The sequence below is a fragment of the Somniosus microcephalus genome, chromosome 24 (assembly GCF_052327205.1).
Source record: "Somniosus microcephalus isolate GS21.2 chromosome 24, FLI_Smic_1.0, whole genome shotgun sequence".
Taxonomy (NCBI): domain Eukaryota; kingdom Metazoa; phylum Chordata; class Chondrichthyes; order Squaliformes; family Somniosidae; genus Somniosus; species Somniosus microcephalus.
The window spans coordinates 16,107,845-16,125,524 of record NC_141010.1 but is presented as its reverse complement, the minus strand read 5'-3'; the positions used below and the strand labels follow the sequence as shown (position 1 = coordinate 16,125,524).

The 17,680-nt window shown below is 42.8% G+C and overlaps 1 protein-coding gene across 3 annotated transcripts in view; it reads left to right on the top strand.

Moving 5' to 3' along the window:
- Positions 1-1,548: 1,548 nt before the first annotated feature.
- LOC147101090 (zinc finger protein 652-like) overlaps positions 1,549-17,680 on the top strand; it is a 77,265-nt gene continuing 61,133 nt past the window's right edge. For 2 of the 3 annotated variants that reach the window (XM_085966268.1, XM_085966265.1), the window contains exon 1: positions 1,549-1,761. The gene's annotated coding sequence lies outside the window, so the exon portion shown is untranslated. The remainder of the gene's footprint in view (positions 1,762-17,680) is intronic. The other variant, XM_085966270.1, reaches the window with a different exon arrangement.

Here is a 17,680-nt window from a genome sequence, read left to right as displayed (position 1 = left end):
TGCACTAGAGAGGGTACAGAGGAGATTTACAAGGATGTTGTCAGGACTGGAGAATTTTAGTTGTGAGGAAAGATTGGATAGGCTGGGGTTGTTTTCTTTGGAACAGAGGAGGCTGAGGGGAGATTTAATTGAGGTGTATAAAATTTTGAGTGGCCTAGATAGAGTGGGTAGGAAGGACTTATTTCCCTTAGCAGAGAGGTCAATAACCAGGGGGCATAGATTTAAAGTAATCGGTAGAAGGATTAGAGGGGAGTTGAGGAGAACTTTTTTCACCCAGAGGGTGGTGGGGGTCTGGAACTCACTGCCTGAAAGGGTGGTAGAGGCAGAAACCTTCATCACATTTAAAAAGTACTTGGATATGCACTTGAATTCTCTAATTCTGCCCTCTTGAGCATCCCTGATTATAATCGATCAACCATTAGTGGGCGTACTTTCTGTTGCCTAGGCCCTAAGCTCTGGAATTCCCTGCCTAAACCTCTCCGCCTCGCTACTTCTCTTTCCTCCTTTATGACGCTCCTTAAAACCTACCTCTTTGACCAAGCTTCAGGTCATCTGCCCTAATTTCTCCTTATGTGGCTCGGTGTCAATTATTTTTGTCTTTTAATACTCCTGTGAAGCGCCATGGGACATTTTACTACGTTAAAGGCGCTATATAAATACAAGTTGTTGTTGTTGATGAAGAGCCATAACCTACAGGGCTACGGACCAAGAGCTGGAAAGTGGGATTAGGCTGGCTAGCTCTTTTTCGGCCGGCACAGACACAATGGGCCGAATGGCCTCCCTCTGTGCTGTAAATTTATATGATGCTATGATTAACTGCACTGGGAATTTATGACATTGAGAACTTAGCTGCCAGTGAAATGCATTTACTTTGCATTGTTTATGACATTGAGAACCTAGCTGCCAGTGAAATGCACATATTTTGCATTGTAGAAGAAATCAGGTGAGTGAGTTGAAGTGCGGAGCACTGTGCAGTGAGACCTGGCACAGTGGCTGTCAGAATGAGTGACACTTGACAGGTCTGAGGCGGGCAACAGCGCATGCGCAAAGCGGCGAGCTCTTTAAATCCCTGAAACGCGAGAACTTTCGTTACGTAACCTTATCATTCGCAGAGCCGAATATCTCTAATGTCCTTGCTGCGCTCTGACCCACCCGTATTTCATACTTACAAGGTGGGTGGAAGAAGGATTTCTTTTTTTATAAAAATTTTAAAAAAACTATGCGAAGACACCACACACACACGCAGTCGCCGGAGACGGAGGAGGCCACGCATGCGCACCGGGCCTGTCTGCGACCCCAGTGTTCGGCAAGGTGCGCGGCGGGGCGAGCCAGTGCGCAGGTGCGCAGCGTGCTAATGGTTAGCTCAGTATTTGGCAAGGTGCGCGGCGGGGGAGAGCCAGTGCGCAGGCGCGCAACGTGCTAATGGCTAGCTCAGTATTTGGCAGTATTCTCACCAGTCCCCCCCCCCCCGACCGCCAGCGGCAGCCGCTCGCGCGGGCGCGCGCACTGGGGAACTGGCCACGTCGGCCGGGCCTCAGCCAGTGACAAGAGAGAGAGTGAGAGTGAAGGGAGGGGAGAAGAATCGTTCTGGAAGGAAAGTGTTAAAACCTTTCCCACTCCCCGCCCCCTCCCTCCCCCCCCCCCCCCCCACACAACCTCTTCTATATAAAAACAAATCATTTTTTTTGAGGAGGGAGGGGGGTGGGTGAGGGAAACAAAGTGAGGCGAGTGGCTGAGGAAGTATGTGGCGGTTGTCGGCGGGTGAGTAAGCGAACCTCCCTTTTCCTCCCTCCCTCACTCTCTCCTCAGAGATTGTCCGCTGGGCTCGAGCGGCGTCCGTTGGCGGGTCGGAGCCGTCGGGCGGCGCCATGACAGCTCCCCCCTCCTCACCTCAGACACACCAACACAGCACAGACCGAGACAGACAGCAAACTATCTTGTCTGCCACTGGGCAAGCAATTCCTTTCTCTTCACCACCTCTTATTTTTTTTCCCCCTCCATGTACACAGCGCATTCGACATTTCCTTTGGCACTCCTCTCCTCCCCTGACATTTGATAATTGGGGAACTATCAAAATACCTCCTCACATTTGCAGCTGTCACCGTGAAGGGAGTAAATCCTTCAGGGACTGAATAAATCTGCAGGATTTAATAAATGTGAGAGGGACCATAAATAAATCTTTCTTTCTCTTCCCCCCCCCCCCTTTCCACAGCTCCACTTCAGATGTGGCAATTATTGCATAAGGTTTGATGAATTATTTGTCATATATATATTTTAATTTTGCACTGATAGCAAAAGCCCTCACGGGCTTTCCAAGTCTTAATTTGCAGAGTGTACTCTGCAATTTTACTTTCATTCATAGTTAACGCCCCTGTGCAGAAGCTGAATGTGCGTGTTAACCCTCTGAGTGCTGCCTTGCTGTTTTTGCAGCCTCGATTTTTTTTCCCCCTCCAAGTTTGTAAAATGTGTCCCATATTCTAGCTTTTTATTGTAATTCTGCTTTAACGGGGGAATTAAGTTTGTGAGCTGGATTACGTGTGCGTCAATTCTGAAAGCTGCCTGCACGAAGCAGGTTAAAGGAATGCGAGTGGGTGGATTCTTGTGGTCCTGGTACAGCTGTCCATTTACATTTCTTATTACATGTGCTGTGATTGAAATGTTGCTTTATGCGAGAGATAATGCAGAATAAATTGGGCGAATGCGTATCTGCATTCTAAAATATTCAAACTCGTGGTTTGACATGTTAAACGAATCCATTGTTTCATAATGGAAGGATTTCAAGCTCGACACTGACAGATTGTCGTGGTCATTTGTCGCTTCAGATCATGGTAAACATGTACGTCGTGGTAATGTACAGTTCCGGATCTAATGACTGAATCACTCGTCTTAAATTGATTGATAAGACGAGACGAGTTCTATCTTTTGGTCCTACAACTCGGTCTCCTGTTTATAAATATTGTTCCCTCCTGTTGCTACTGCAGTTGCTTGTAAAACAGTTGTATCTCGACGATGTGCAATAGTTGTGGAAGGAAGCAATGCACTTGTGCAGGAGATTCAGAAACAGTGCAATGAACATATCCACCTGTGATTTAGTTAAGTGCATTACGAGAGCGACTGTAGCCAGTGTCGGCCATGCATCATTTATGGAGGTTAACCTCAGTCCTTGATGTAAGTCTACACTTGATGATGCTTTCTGGTCGTATTATTGAATGAGATCAGATATGACAAGTCTTGAAGTGTTAAAATACCTAATGAAAATCCATCTGATATTGTGCCCATTTAGATACAGGGTACTGGGAGCACCTTAAATTTAAAGGTCTGAATTTCTGTACCTTTCAAAAGAAAGCACAAGCCGGAGTAATGTTTCAGTAAACTGTTGGATAGCGTAAAGCTTTAGTAATCTAGCCAATTCCATCTGCATATTTAGAAAGTAGATTGTTTTGAGTGGATAGGGAAGAAAGAATGCATTTGTTGTTACCAAACTATTACTGGTGGTACATTTAACCAGACATGGTAACTGATGAAAAGTTTGAGCCATTTATTGAGAATAAGTTTAATCTGTTTTGAATCTGCTTTACTTTTAGTAGATTATTTTAGTTTGCAATACTTAAGAAAATAACATGATCAGTGGAAATTGTGCCTCCTGTGTAATTCTGATTAAATACATGGCAGCCAGAGAAAATATTTGAACAATAATCCCAGTGAAAGTGCTAGCACTCTTGTATTGTAGGTGTATAATTAAAACAAAACACTATAAATGATTTTGTTTGTGATAGCAACTGCTTAGCAGCCAAGATTTCTATCTTTGCTCATTTTAGTGAAAGTGTAATATCGCTAAAAACATTAATGGACTATGTTTAGCACTACTGAGCTTTTATTCTAAAATGGATTAATGAGCACCAGCTAAAGTGAGTGAAACTCTTGTTTGCAGAAGAACATAATAGGCTCACCACAAGCTTCTTAGACTTTAAAAAAATGTTAATTTTATTACTCGGGTCAGACATCAGCTCTCTATTTAAAAGAATAGGCTGCAACCTTTAAGAATGGGCTGCAACCTTAAAACCGGGCTGCAACCTTAAAACCTATCTGTGAGCTGCTTTGGTGCTGTGGGTCTCTGCAAAATTTGTATTCCTAGCAAGTAGCCTGGTTTCTCGTGGCTCTGATTTAGCACTCTGGTCGGTTTGAATTTGTCTCTTCCACTGTTTACTATGGAGACACTGCTTGTAATTGATGTCACTGGAGCCGCCGAGTAGCGAGGGAGACCTGCTCATAATAGAATTAACTTTTCTAATAAAGCAATTTTTTTTTTAATGAAAAGGCAGGGAGGGGCTTTAAGAACATAAGAGGAGGGGCTGGAGGGAAAAAAGTATTTCTCCCTGACCCTTGCCCTTATTTTCTTTCCCCTTTTACTGATGAACTGGTGAAGCATTGTGCAGCTGCACAGCAAAGTCAAAAAGTGAGTTACTTTTTAGATCAGACCTGGAGTTAATGGGCTTTACAAATGCGACAATTTGGAAGTATCAACAGTGACAGAAGTGAATAGTGCAGACACACTGGTTGGGCCAGGTGATTCAAGCAAACTGTCAAAATTGGCAACAGTTTTAGTTTGAAAAGCCAGCAGTTGCTGGTACTAGCTCATGTGCCATGCATTAGGCTGATCTACAGCATCCTATTGTGATACCATCATTGCATTATTGCTTGATGTATTATTGCTTGATGTATTATTATTAAAATCATATTAGGAAACCAATATATCATTTTTCAAACTCATTGTTCTGTGAAATGAGACTCCAAATCCTAATAAATCTACAGCTTAAGATTGCAGATTGGTCATGAAATATGCAAAGTTAGAGTCTATGCAGGATTCATAATCATGCATTCATTTGTAATTGTCAATTGAATTTCATCACCAATTGAATTTCATCACAAGAAGACTGATTTACACAGACTGAAGTTTGGATAAGAGACAGTACAGAGCTGAGTTGGACCAAATAGACCTGGTAGAGAAGGTCCTGCGCGCTCCTCACTCCTGTCCTTGCGAACTCCTGGTCCCCCAACACCTCCAATTTAAAATACTTATCCTCATATATTTAAATCATGTTTAAATACTTAATGGTCTTGCCCTTCCCTATCTCTCTAACCTCTTTCAGCCCTAGAACTCTCCATTCCTCAGATTCCTGGCCTCTTGTGCATCCCCCCTCCCTCTGTCCCTCCATTGGCAGCTGCACCTTCAGCCATCTGGCCCTCATGCTCTGGAATTTCTTTCCTTAAGCCCTCTGCCTCGCCACCTCCTTATTAAGACCCTACATAAAACTCACCTTTTTGGCCAAGCTTTTATTAGAAGGGGTACCAACTCTTTCTTTGCTTTTGTGGCCATGTTTATCTGATTACACCTCAAGTGCCCCAGGATATTTTTCTATGTTAAAGGTGCTATATAAATGCAAGTTGTTAACAATAAAATATGTGGAGCATATAGTGTTAGTTATATAGATTATCTTCCTCACTAAATTACAATTCTGTTTGATGTACATGCCGCTTAGAATTATTACTGTTTTAAATAAGGAATTTACTCAGAATTTGCCACTATTTCTGCTGTAAGTGACAGAGATTTAAATATAACATGACGGGAACCTTTTATTCTCTCAACCTGGTTTTTTTTCTTAACATATTTTATCAGTTAAATTGCTACAGTTCAACTGGCTTGCAGTAATGTAGATTCACAGTAACTGATGAAAACTGAGTTCTGAAATGACTACGTATGAAAATAACACCAGTGCAAATTCTGTTGACTTGATTGAAAATGATCACTGAAGTAGAAAAAGTGATCTTAGTTCACTGTTTAGTCATTTTCCTTTGGGGTCACAATAGCTTCATCAACATCTGTGCTGTTTCTTCGTTATGTCATAAGCTTCTTAACACTAATTAAATACGTTTTGAGGGCCTGTCATAGTTTTATATGTAATGAGGCATTTTATACAATACAAACAATATTTAAATTAATACTAATACAATAGCAAAATACTGTGGATGCTGGAAATCTGAAATAACAACAGAAAATGCTGGAAATACTCAGCAGGCCAGGCAGCATCCGTGGAGAGAGAAACAGAGTTAACGTTTCAGGTCTGGGACCCTTCAGAACTGGGAAAAAGCTGGAGATGTAACATATTAAGCAGGCGCTGTTTGTACTTGAAATATCTGTCCCTTTTTGGAGCTAAAAGTTATGGGATGGTCTTATCTGTGGGACATAGCAACTTCTAGTTTTCCCTCTTGGCTGATGGGCCCAGCAGCAATATCATACCCGGATGTTCCTGATGCTGTTTCAACAGCATACCAGTGCAGTTCTTGACCCCTCTGTTCCAGCACTCGGGTATTTAAATGGTAATTGTCCCTCGCGAACAATTCTGGCTCCTGCTGTTGATTTTTAAGTTTGTAACTGCCAGGCCTGGTTGTTGCTGATTTTAAAATCAGAGACAGCCCTGCAGGCTTGGTACAAGGAGATGAGGCTTAAAGTCAGCAGTGAGGCCTGGGGTGAGTTTGGAAGGGAGAGCCACCATTTAAATATCACAGCATTGGAGAAGCACAGTACATTCCTGTCTACTGTTAATCTGTTTGTCCACCGCTAAGATACTGAAATGGCAACTGTTGTTTCTGACTGTTGACTTGAGTCCAGGCCCCCACTGCTGATTTTTAAAATTGGATAGCGCCAGCAGGATAGATAAATCAACAACTTGTTTTTATATGACACCTTTTAATGTAGAAAGACATCTCGAGGCACCTCACACACCGGTGAAAGAAACAAAATGGATACCAAATCAAAGAAGGTAGGGTGACCAATAGTTTGGTGAAAGGTACAACCCCCACCACTTGTACCGTCCCTGCTAGACAGCCATCTATATCAGGCAAATGTCTCTAACCATTTGCTGTCACCATAGGTGTCATTTACAAAGGCACTGCTTAAACCCTTTTCAACACCCCCCCCCCCCCCCTCCAAAAATGGCCTGCGATTGTGGCTTATTGGTTTTAGGAGGAGGGTGGTTGAGAAGCAGAGGGTTTAAGGAGAGTGTTCCAGAGCATGAGGCCGAGATAGTTGAAGTGATGGCTGCTGATGGGGTGAAGGAAATGTACATGCACAAGAGGCTGGGGTCAGAAGAATGGAGAGCTCAGGTGCGGTTGGAGAGCTCAGGTGGGGTTGTAGCACCAAGAAGGTTATGGAGAGAGGGAGGGATGAGGCCATGGAGGGATTTAAACACAAGAATGAGAATTTTAAATTAGAGGTATAGGGGACCCGGGAGCCAATTAGGTTATCAAAGACCGGGATGATGGGTGAGCAACAACTAGTGTGGGATAGTATGGGTAGTAGAATTTTGGATGAGCTAAAGTTTATAAAGTGTGGAGGATGGTAAGCTGGCCAGAAGAGCATTGGAATAGTCAAATCTGGGTGTAACAAAGGCATGGATGAGGGTTTCAGCGACAGTGGGCTGAGGTAGGGGCAGAGGCAGCGATATTAGAGTTGGAAGTAGGCTATCTTCACGATTGGGAGGATGCAAGGTCGGAAGCTCCGCTTGGGTTTGAATATGATGCAGAGGTTGCAAACAGTCTGGTTCAGACTGAGACAGTGACTGAAGCGGGGAATCGGGCTAGTGCGAGGGTACTGAGCTGAAGGTGATCGCTTTGGTCTTCCTAACACTACGCTGGAGGAAATTATGGCTCATCTGCGACTGGATGTTGGACAAACAGTGTGACAGCACTGAGGGAGGTGGTGGAGAGGTACATTTGGGTGTCATCAACGGACATGTGGAAGCTGACTCTATGTGGATGATGGCAAAGGGAAGCATGTAGATGAGGAAGAATAGGTGATCAAGGATGGACCTTGGGGGATTCCCTAGGTCTCGGGGCAGGGGTGGGAAGAGACGTCACTGATGAGCTAAAATCAGATAGGCAATAGTGAGCCCAAGTGACAGCAGTCCCACTGAACTGGACAATAGAAGAGAATGGCATGGTTGACTGTCCAAGCCTGCAGAGATAAAGAGGATGGATAATGCACCACAGTAACAGATAATGTAACTTGTGTCTTTGTTTAGGGTAGTTTCTGAGACATGGAAACCTGATTGGAGGAGATCAAGCAGATTTTCGGAAGAATAGGGCATGAATCTGGGAGGTGACATGGTGTTTAAGGGATGTTGGCAGCATGAACCAGGACTGAAATTGAGAGGGAGAGTTGTAATAAATATTGCAGCACTGCAGGAGCAGCGCCATAGCCAATTGGAATGTGCCTGTTGAAAAGGGAAATATACATTAGTGGGTGCTGACCACCATGAAGGTGAGAATTTTGGTAGATAGAAATTTTGTAATGTTGATCTATGTGTATACAAAAACCATGAGTTCTTTAAAGCATCATCTTGTACGCAGGTTACCTGAGGTTTTACCTAATGAGGAATGCAGCTCACAAGTTATGAAATCATATCAGAAATATTTATAGTATTCGCACAATAGATGTTTCAAATTAACATTTAACTGCTATCTAATTTTGTGTTCTGTTGCTAAAATAATATTGCTCAAAGCCCCTGTTAGAACCTGTTCTCAGGAAAAAATTGAATAACTGAAATTAGCAATGCATTAAATGCACAGTTGAAATCTGTGCTCATCAGATTGAGTTAAGATGGAGGTTACAGAAATTGTTTAGTCTGTGTTGTCCTTTTTTTTTAAAAAAAAAAAAAAAAAATTTTTTTTTTATTGATATAAACAATTTAATTGATATAGTGGCCCGTAATTTCCGATAGGATGCCTCCTATTGGGGGAAAAAATCTACGCCCTTATCTGAAGGCTCCCGAGGTCCGGACTCTTCCGATCCTGGGTCTCTCCTGGTGTGTGTGTGCGCGCGCACAAAGACCCAGGTATCCCAGGGGTGCAGGTGGTTCGCAAGCGTCCCTGGGATCACGTGGGCCAGGCGAGCCAATGGGAGAAGGGAATCCCCCTTCATACTTTTGACAGACCTGTCAAAAGTATGAATGGGAATCACTGAAAAAAGACATCAAAACATATTAAATAAAATTTTTAAAAAACAATCACGTTTTTAAAATGAGTTAAAATTACATAATTTAATTTTTTGAAATTTTTTTTACGGGGCTAAAAATAAACTTTTTTAAAAAAAAAGTATTTTAAAATTGTAAATGAGGTGGGGGAAAAATATTTTAAAAACTTTTTAAAACTCTTTTATGTTGGCAAAAGCAGGCATGAGATTTTTAAAGGTTTTCAGCGAGCGGAGGTTCTGCAGAAAGCAGAACTTTCCCCCCGCAGAGGCCCTTCTCCAGTGCAGGCGTGCGATCTGTCAAGAGGATTCTTGACCGATTGGAAGTGCTGGTTTTCAGCGCATGCGCCCATAGGGATGGGAAATTACGGACCAGTGTCTTTTAACTTAGATAAACATCTTGAGCTGCTTCACAGAAATATAATCAGACAAAAATTAACACCAAATCAAAGAAGGAGCTATGAGGAGGGTCAAATAGTAGGTTTTAAGAGGTTTAGGGGTGGAATTCCAGAGCTTCGGGCTTAGACTGCTGAAGGCATAGCTACCAATGGCGGGGTGAAGGGAGTGGGGAATGTACAAGAGGTCAGAGTTGGAGGAACGCAGAGTTCTCGGAGGGTTGTAGGGCTGGAGGAGGTTAGAGAGATAGGAAGGAGTGAGGCCACAGAGGGATTTGAATACGAGGATTAGAATTTTAAATTGGCGTCATTGTGGACCAGGAGCCAGTGTAGGTCAGCAAGCGCCGGGCTTGTGGGTAAATGGGACCTGGTGTGTTTTTGGATACGAGTAGCAGAGTTTTGGATGAACTGAAGTTTATGGAGTTTGGAGGATGGGAGGCTGGCCAGGAGAGCATTCAAACAGTCAAGTCTGGAGATGACGGGGTGAGGGTTTCAGCAGCAGATGAGCTGAGGTAGGGAAAGAATAACTAGGCAGGGAGGCTTCAGTAAAGGGCAAGATGTCATCACCCGTGAGCCAAATTTCTGTCAAGGCCATGATGTCAATACAATTATCCGCAGTAAAATCATGGATGACAATGGCTTTGTTGGTGAGTGAATGGACATTATGGAGGGAACTGCGGAGAGGGGCAATGATTGTTGATCCGCTGGCAGAGTTTAAGGGGGCAGCGGTGGATGGGGTGAGCGGGACAGGAAGCAGGTTGGTGAAATTAGCCCCCAGCGGCGGGGAGGTCGATGAGAGTGGGGAATGGGTTAGTTGGGGTTGCTGCTCGTTAGGAAACCGTGATTGATATATCTGGGCCCTTTGGATAATATTGAGGCACAGAGGGTAGTTGTGGGATTCAAGCCTAGGACGGTGGCAGGTGAGTAGGAAAGTAGAGGAATTGCGAAGGATTGAGGTAGAGATTGTGGGGGCAAAGTACTCTAAGAGAAATGAAAGCTAGCATGACTGGAATACAGGAAGGAGCAGAGACAGGTGAAGCACCCAATAGGGGCCAAGAGAAGAGGGGGAGGGAAGTTCATTTAATGAGCTCTGGTCTGGAGCGGCAGACAAAATGCACACGTGAATGGTCACACGGAATTCAGGTTACATAGGCAAGGCAAAGATTAGGAGAGCTATGTCCTCGTTGTAAACAGAGGATGGGGAGGAGACAATCTGGGAGAGTCCAAAGTTGAAGTCAGAGGTCCAGTGGTGGGATGAAGTTGCCTTGTAGACACATTGGTTCATTTATGCTCCAAGCTGACTCCAATGTCCAAGATCTGAGGCAGTTGTGAAAGGCAAGTGAGTCCAGAGTATCAGTGGGCAGACTGCTGGAGGTTGTACAGTGGGAAATGGAGAGGCGAGTGTGGCCTCAGTGATTAGTAGTGCACACCAACTGATCCAGTATTCCAGCAGAAGAGGGAGAAGCAGTTGGGAGTGAAACCCAAGGGCCGAAAGCAGTAAAGCCCAGGGAGCTAGAGGACTATGAAAGGTAAATTCACAAAATCAATGCAGGTAAGGAAGCTATGGGAAGGTGCAGAACACACAAGATCTGGAGCAGCAGTTGGAGCTTGAGGGAAGGGTGACGGAGGAGTTCTAAAGCATGAGTGGAGTCACCGGTTATTGGAAGCAAATGGAAAGCGGCAAAGCAAAGGTCATTTGGAGCAGAATCCAGAGCAGAGTGGGAACCAGCGGGAGCAGATCAGAGTTAGCTCAGCATAGAGTGAAAATGTCCTGCCAGAGGAGCAGAAAACTAAGGACGCAGAAGCAGGCCAGGTACTGGAATAGAGACAGCCCAGCAGAGAATACAGTCTCCGGAGAAAGCAGTGACCGCGGTGGAGATCACCAAGATCCAGAAGCCAGCGAAGAAATGGGGTTCGGCCCAGGAGAAAGTGGATTTCTGCCCAGGACCCACATAGCAGAAAAGTAAATCGGAATAACCAGCAGTGCATTGAAGTAGTCAGAAGCTCCGGTGGAGAGATGGGCTGTAGGCTAGAAAACGTTATCTTGAAACGACTGAGGAGCAGAGCAGAGTCATGGCAGCCGAGCCTTGGTGTAGTCCAGCAGAGTAGTGTAATGCTGATGACAGAGGAATCCAGAAGTCTTGGAAGTCAAATTTGAGCCAGGTTCCTGCCGTTGAAATGAGTAGCTTTTGGCCAAATGACAACTGGGACTCCTTTTGAACATTTGATCGAGGAGTCATATGTAGAATTATAGATCATTAGCATAAATTTCTTTCTCACTCCATCCCACATCCCAGTATAATAAGTAATAACTTACCAGTCTTCGTATTCAGCTTTTCCCACTAGACGCTGAGCCTAGTAATGCACCACTGCAGTTGTGGTATTGGACTTCCTACGTATGCATTTCTGCTTGTACACGGCCGAAACTTCAATCAAGTGCAATTTTAAATGTATGATATAACTAAAAATGTTTCTCTTAGTAGAATTTGCTCTTGTTTAGTAGTAGAATTTGCTCTTGTTTAGTAGTTCCTGCAGTTAATTTGTATAAGCAGGTTACAAAGGGAGCAACCCCTTCAAGACATTTTATAACTGTGGTTTGAGTTTTGCTAAGTTAATTAAATGAATGTTAGATCAGACTGTAAACAAGAATAGCACGGTGGCATAGTGGTTAGCACTGTTGCCTCACAGCGCCAGGGACCCGGGTGACTGTGTCTGTGTGGAGTTTGCACATTCTCCCCGTGTTTGCGTGGGTTTCCTCCGGGTGCTCCGGTTTCCTCCCACAGTCCAAAGATGTGCCGGTTAGGTTGATTGGCTATGATAAATTGACCCTTAGTGTTAGGGGGATTAAAATGTGTGGGGTTACGGAGATAGGGTGGGATATGTGTCGGTGCAGGCTCGATGGGCCGAAATGGCCTCTATCTGCACTGGGGATTCTGTGAAATATGTTACTGGGGCGACATGTTCTTTGACTTGTAGTGTGTAATAAATAACTTACTGTAAGTTACTTATTTTACTATTCGTTCATGATTTTTACTTGGATTGTTATGTCAAAATGTAATTCTTTTGATCAATTGTACGAGGGAAGTGAGGCTCCTTAAAACTATGCTCACATCTTTTAGCTGCAGCTGGGTTTTTCTGTATAGATTCTGGAACGTATGCTTTCCTGTCAGGATGAGACAAAAATATTTCGCACATGTCAGCCTAGCAGCTCTTTCTGTGTGCTTGAGAATTGAATGTTTCCAACTGTATAAACAACACCAAAGCAAGATCTCACCTGTTCACTGAACAATTGGGCATTTGTACAGCATGTGATGTGTTCTGCCTTGCATTTAGGTAGCTTTTCACCAGCATGTTAATTTTATTTGTCTAGTTTTGTATTTTTACAAACATCGTTACCATTTCCTCTGGTGTCCACCAAGGATTTATCCTTGGCCCCCTCCTATTTCTCATCTACATGTTGCCCCTTGGTGACATCATCCGAAAACACAGCGTTAGTTTCCACATGTACGCTGATGACACCCAGCTCTACCTCACTACTTCTTCTCTCGACCCCTCCACGGTCTCTAAATTGTCAGACTGCTTGTCCAACATACAGTTCTGGATGAGCAGCAATTTTCTCCAATTAAGTATTGGGAAAACCGAAGCCATTGTTTTTGGTCCCCACCACAAACTCCATTCCCTAGCCACTGACTCCATCCCTCTCCCTAACATCTGTCTGAGGCAGAACCACACTGTTCGCAACCTTGGTGTCATGTTTGACCCTGAAATGAGCTTCCGACCACGTATCCGCAGCATAACAAAGACTGCCTACTTCCACCTCCATAACATCGCCCGTCTCTGCCCTTGCCTCAGCTCGTCCGCTGCTGAAACCCTAATCCAAGCCTTTGTTACCTCGAGACTTGACTATTCCAATGCACTCCTGGCTGGCCTCCCACATTCTACCCTACGTAAACTTGAGGTCATCCAAAACTCAGCTGCCTGTGTCCTAACTCACACCAAGTCCCGTTCACCCATCACCCCTGTGCACGCTGACCTACATTGGCTCCTGGTTAAGCAACACCCCGATTTCAAAATTCTCATCCTTGTTTTCAAATCCCTCCCTGGCCTCGCCCCTCCCTATCTCTGTAATCTCCTTCAGCCCCACAACCCCCTGAGATATCTGCGCTCCTCTAATTCTGCTCTCTCGAGGATCCCTGATTATAATCACTCAACCATTGGTGGCCATGCCTTCTGTTGCCTGGGCCCTAAGCTCTGGAATTCCCTGCCTAAACCTGTCCGCCTCACTACCTCTCTTTCCTCCTTTTTAAGACGCTCCTTAAAACCTACCTCTTTGACCAAGCTTGTGGTCACTTGCCCTAATTTATCCTTATGTGGATCGGTGTCTTTTTTTTTGTCTTTAATACTCCTGTGCAGCGCCGTGGGACATTTTACTGTGTTAAAGGCGCTATATAAATACAAGTTGTTGTTGTTTTGTCTTGTAAGCTGAGTACGGGCATTTCATAGTGAGAATAGTGTTCTTGAGGCACTGATGTATTTAAAGTAAAAAGATTAATCAAGCTTTTCTTTACACAAGGCCGTGTTACAAATAAAACCGTTGGCTACCACAGACATAACATTATACCTCATTATTCTGAAAAATACTCTTCCTGTCACCTGACTGGCATCAAAAATTGTTTAAAACCACCCTCTTCCTGCCATGCGATGCAGAGATATGGAAAAACTGTGTAGCCACAATAACTATTGAGGGAAAGTTGGAAGATAGAAACTCCTACAGTACAGGAAATAATAGAACTAGCATAAAGAACAAGGCTGCATTTATATCTAAATAATGGTAATTGGGAAAGATTGATAACTTGGTCAAGGTTTGCTCTTGTGATTTATTAAATTACCCAAATCCATTGGATGGAGTGTAACTTTGAAAGAAACTCCAAACCATCTGTCTTTCTAAGAATAAATGATGTCCATGGACAAGTAGGTAGAAAACTCCTGTATGTTTGTGGCAATATAACTGGCTTGTCTGTGTGGAGGCTAGCTTATCTAATCCCTTATTTTTAATTTTAAATGCACCATTATTCCAGACAATGCTACTTCCATTAAGAAATGTCAGTACTGAGCATATACTGCAAACACACAGATTAGATCATGATGGACAAAATTAGGCATGCTGAGTAAAAGTAGTTGCGAAACTTGGGTTGAAAGTGATGCGTTAGTGAATAATCGGGCGACTGTGTGAGGTGTAGAGATGAATAAATGGGTGTTCAAATTGTCAGCTGCATTTCTGAGGTCAGCATTCTTTGCTAATGCTATTACTGATTGGATTGTGATAGAATTGCAGTGTATCTAGCTATCTGTGGTCAGCAGTACTTTTGTTTCTTGTCTAGTTGAGCATCTTGATGGTGAGGTATTCTTAGTCTGTTCCTAAATTTCTAGTCCCAATTATGTGGAACGGTGGTAACTCAATAAAAAACCATGTTCAGCAAAATAATAAGGAAATACAAAATATAACTAATCTTATTGCCAGCAGAAATTTTACATGGAAATGCAAGTGAAGGCTATTGAGGAAAATGGCAAAGCTCAATCTTCGTTATCAACTAGTGCAAATTAATATTCTGCAACTGACTACTTGCCAAGGAATTAACACTAGCATCTGTGGTCCTGTTCTCTCCCTCGTGGTAATGCAGAAGTACTGGCAGAACATTTCTTTGCAAACAGTTACCCACCGATAGTTAAAACGTGAATTATAAATTTGTCTGCACTCAGTAGCTCACAGTACTAATCACTTTTTTTAATAAAAGTCTTCAGTATTTTTGCTCATGGATTTATCTGTCTGAATAGTACTGATGGCAGGAACCTCATAGCGTGGGCAATGTGTAACCTTTTTACCCTCTGAGTGGTCACTTCTTCAGTCATTTGATGGTTGTAAGTCTCTACGCTACTGGAGCAGTGCATTCAAACTGATACCTCCAGAGGCCTGACCAAGGTACCACGGGTTTGCCTGGGTTTGTCAGGTTTTTTTTGTTTTTAAATACGGTATTTGGAGTAAAACTGCTTTAGAAACTACATTAATGTTGAGGTTTTAAGATGTGTATTTTCTTGGTAGCCTTATTTAAATCCAGTAAAGAAACTCACTTGAGTTCTGTGATTTTAAAATGACCATAAAATGTTATACCATCTGTTGTCAGTGGTAGCATTTGACTCCAAAAATGGGTGAACTTTTGTTCACCTCCCATCCAAAATTGGATGAAGCGAAGCCACAGATGCAAGTTTCTATCTGAGATTTTAAAAATATGCATTGAAATGTTCTCATCTGCTTTCAGCATATTTAGTTATTGAATTGCTGCTAGTCAATGAAATAGTTACTCTTTACACTGAGAGTTCAAGTACTGCCGATTTGTATCATTCAAGCATTCTTTATCCAGTGAAATTATTAGATGGTTTTATTCACTGAGTCTATCTGATTTAACCATTAAAAATGAGTTTACATGATGACTAGTGTCACAGAAACATGCATCAACAAACGATTTTGAAGAGTTGCTGCTAAATTGTGTAAAAAGTTCCTAGTAATTTCTGTTTTTACAACTTGCAATATTAGACATTCTTTAAACATATTACTAAAAAGACAGTTGTTAATTATAATCCCAAATTTAATTGTATGCAAGTGTACTGCTTGGTAGTATTCTATATAACGCTCAAATATCTGCTAGCACACAACAGTACATTACTGCAGATACATTATACGTGAGGCAAGAGCCGAGGATAAAATAAGATTTACCCAATGACTTTCAGAAACAAGTGTATTGCTGTAGGCTTAATATGCTAACTTCTAAAATTTTTGTTGACTTTTATTTGGGGGTCATTTTCTGTATCTAAAATGCCTGTAACAGTGCTATCTATTGGAGATTTGTACCTTTTTTTATACCAGAGGCCGATACCTGTACCTGAAGTCTCAGCTTGATGTTTGTGGAGGCCCCACATCCATAACTCTTCGCTGAAGAGACTTAACAGGATTTCAAGCTACAGCTCTCTGCATGCATTTGGCCATTCGTAGAGCATACCAAGTCTTGCTGTTTAAAAGCTCTGCCCCCCTTCTCTCTGGCAAAATACCACAAACAAAAAAATCTCAGGGAAGCCACTATAGAAGCATTTAAGATAACTTGAATATGTGTGGGTGGGGTGAGGTGGGGGATGGGTGGGCGTTAGCATAAAATATCAAAAACAAAGTAAAGAATTACTCATTTATTTTCTGAGGTAACTGAGAACAGAAACGGTGCGTAGTATTTATTTGTTGGGTTGTCTTTATACTCGTTTGAGACTGGTAGCCGCCATTTGGTTTCTTGCTTAACCTGCTCAGCAAAGAGCTTTGTGTGTGCATAGATACATGCATGTGCAGTGTTCTCCCAACGGTATAAAATGTAATGTTTTAGACCATGTGGTGAGATAACCCCCTGAAAATGTAGTAAACTAGTTTTGGCACACACTTTATTTACACTGCAGGCCTTGTCAACCTGAAGTGGGGTGAGATTCTATCCTTCAGGGGGTCGCACTTCACTATGGAGATGGGAAAACCCCTAATTGAACCAAACAGTGTTGCGACAGAGGAGAGAAACAGCAAGTGGAGAAGTACTCTGGTTGCATTGGCTTGGAGCAGGACTTTGAATTTTGTTACTGATGTTTGCAATTAAAAATGCACCCTAAACAGATGCGCAGTGAAACAGAGCTGCTTCCTCATATTATAAGCAGTTTATTGATTTAGCTACCTGCAGTGGATAGGGAAAACATTATCAAGAAATACTTTACTGTCTCTGGAGAGACCTTAAACGTCTTTCTAAATTCACTGGCGATGTGTACCTTTCCCTCACCCCTTGCAGCAGGATAACCTCTGACACTATGAGCAACACTATGAGATCTAGTACAGTAGCATGAAAATTTCACATGACCACGAATATTGAAGGCCACACTGTACTCCCTTTTTCTTGTACTACTGATACCCTGCACATACACTAAAGCATCTTAAATTCATAATTGTTAACTTGTCTCATGGCCCAAGTTGTGCATTAACTGCAGTTGGGGGGAAAAATAATTTTCTGGCTACTGTTCATTTTTTGCATTGCCTGACTTAATGCCAGCATGAGACAAGTTAACAATTATGAACTGAAGATGCTTTAGTGTATCAGTAGTACAAGAAAAGGGGAGTACAGTGCTAAAATGTGGAAATAGTTGTCTTTAACTAGTATTGACTGCAAAAAAAAAAACATAA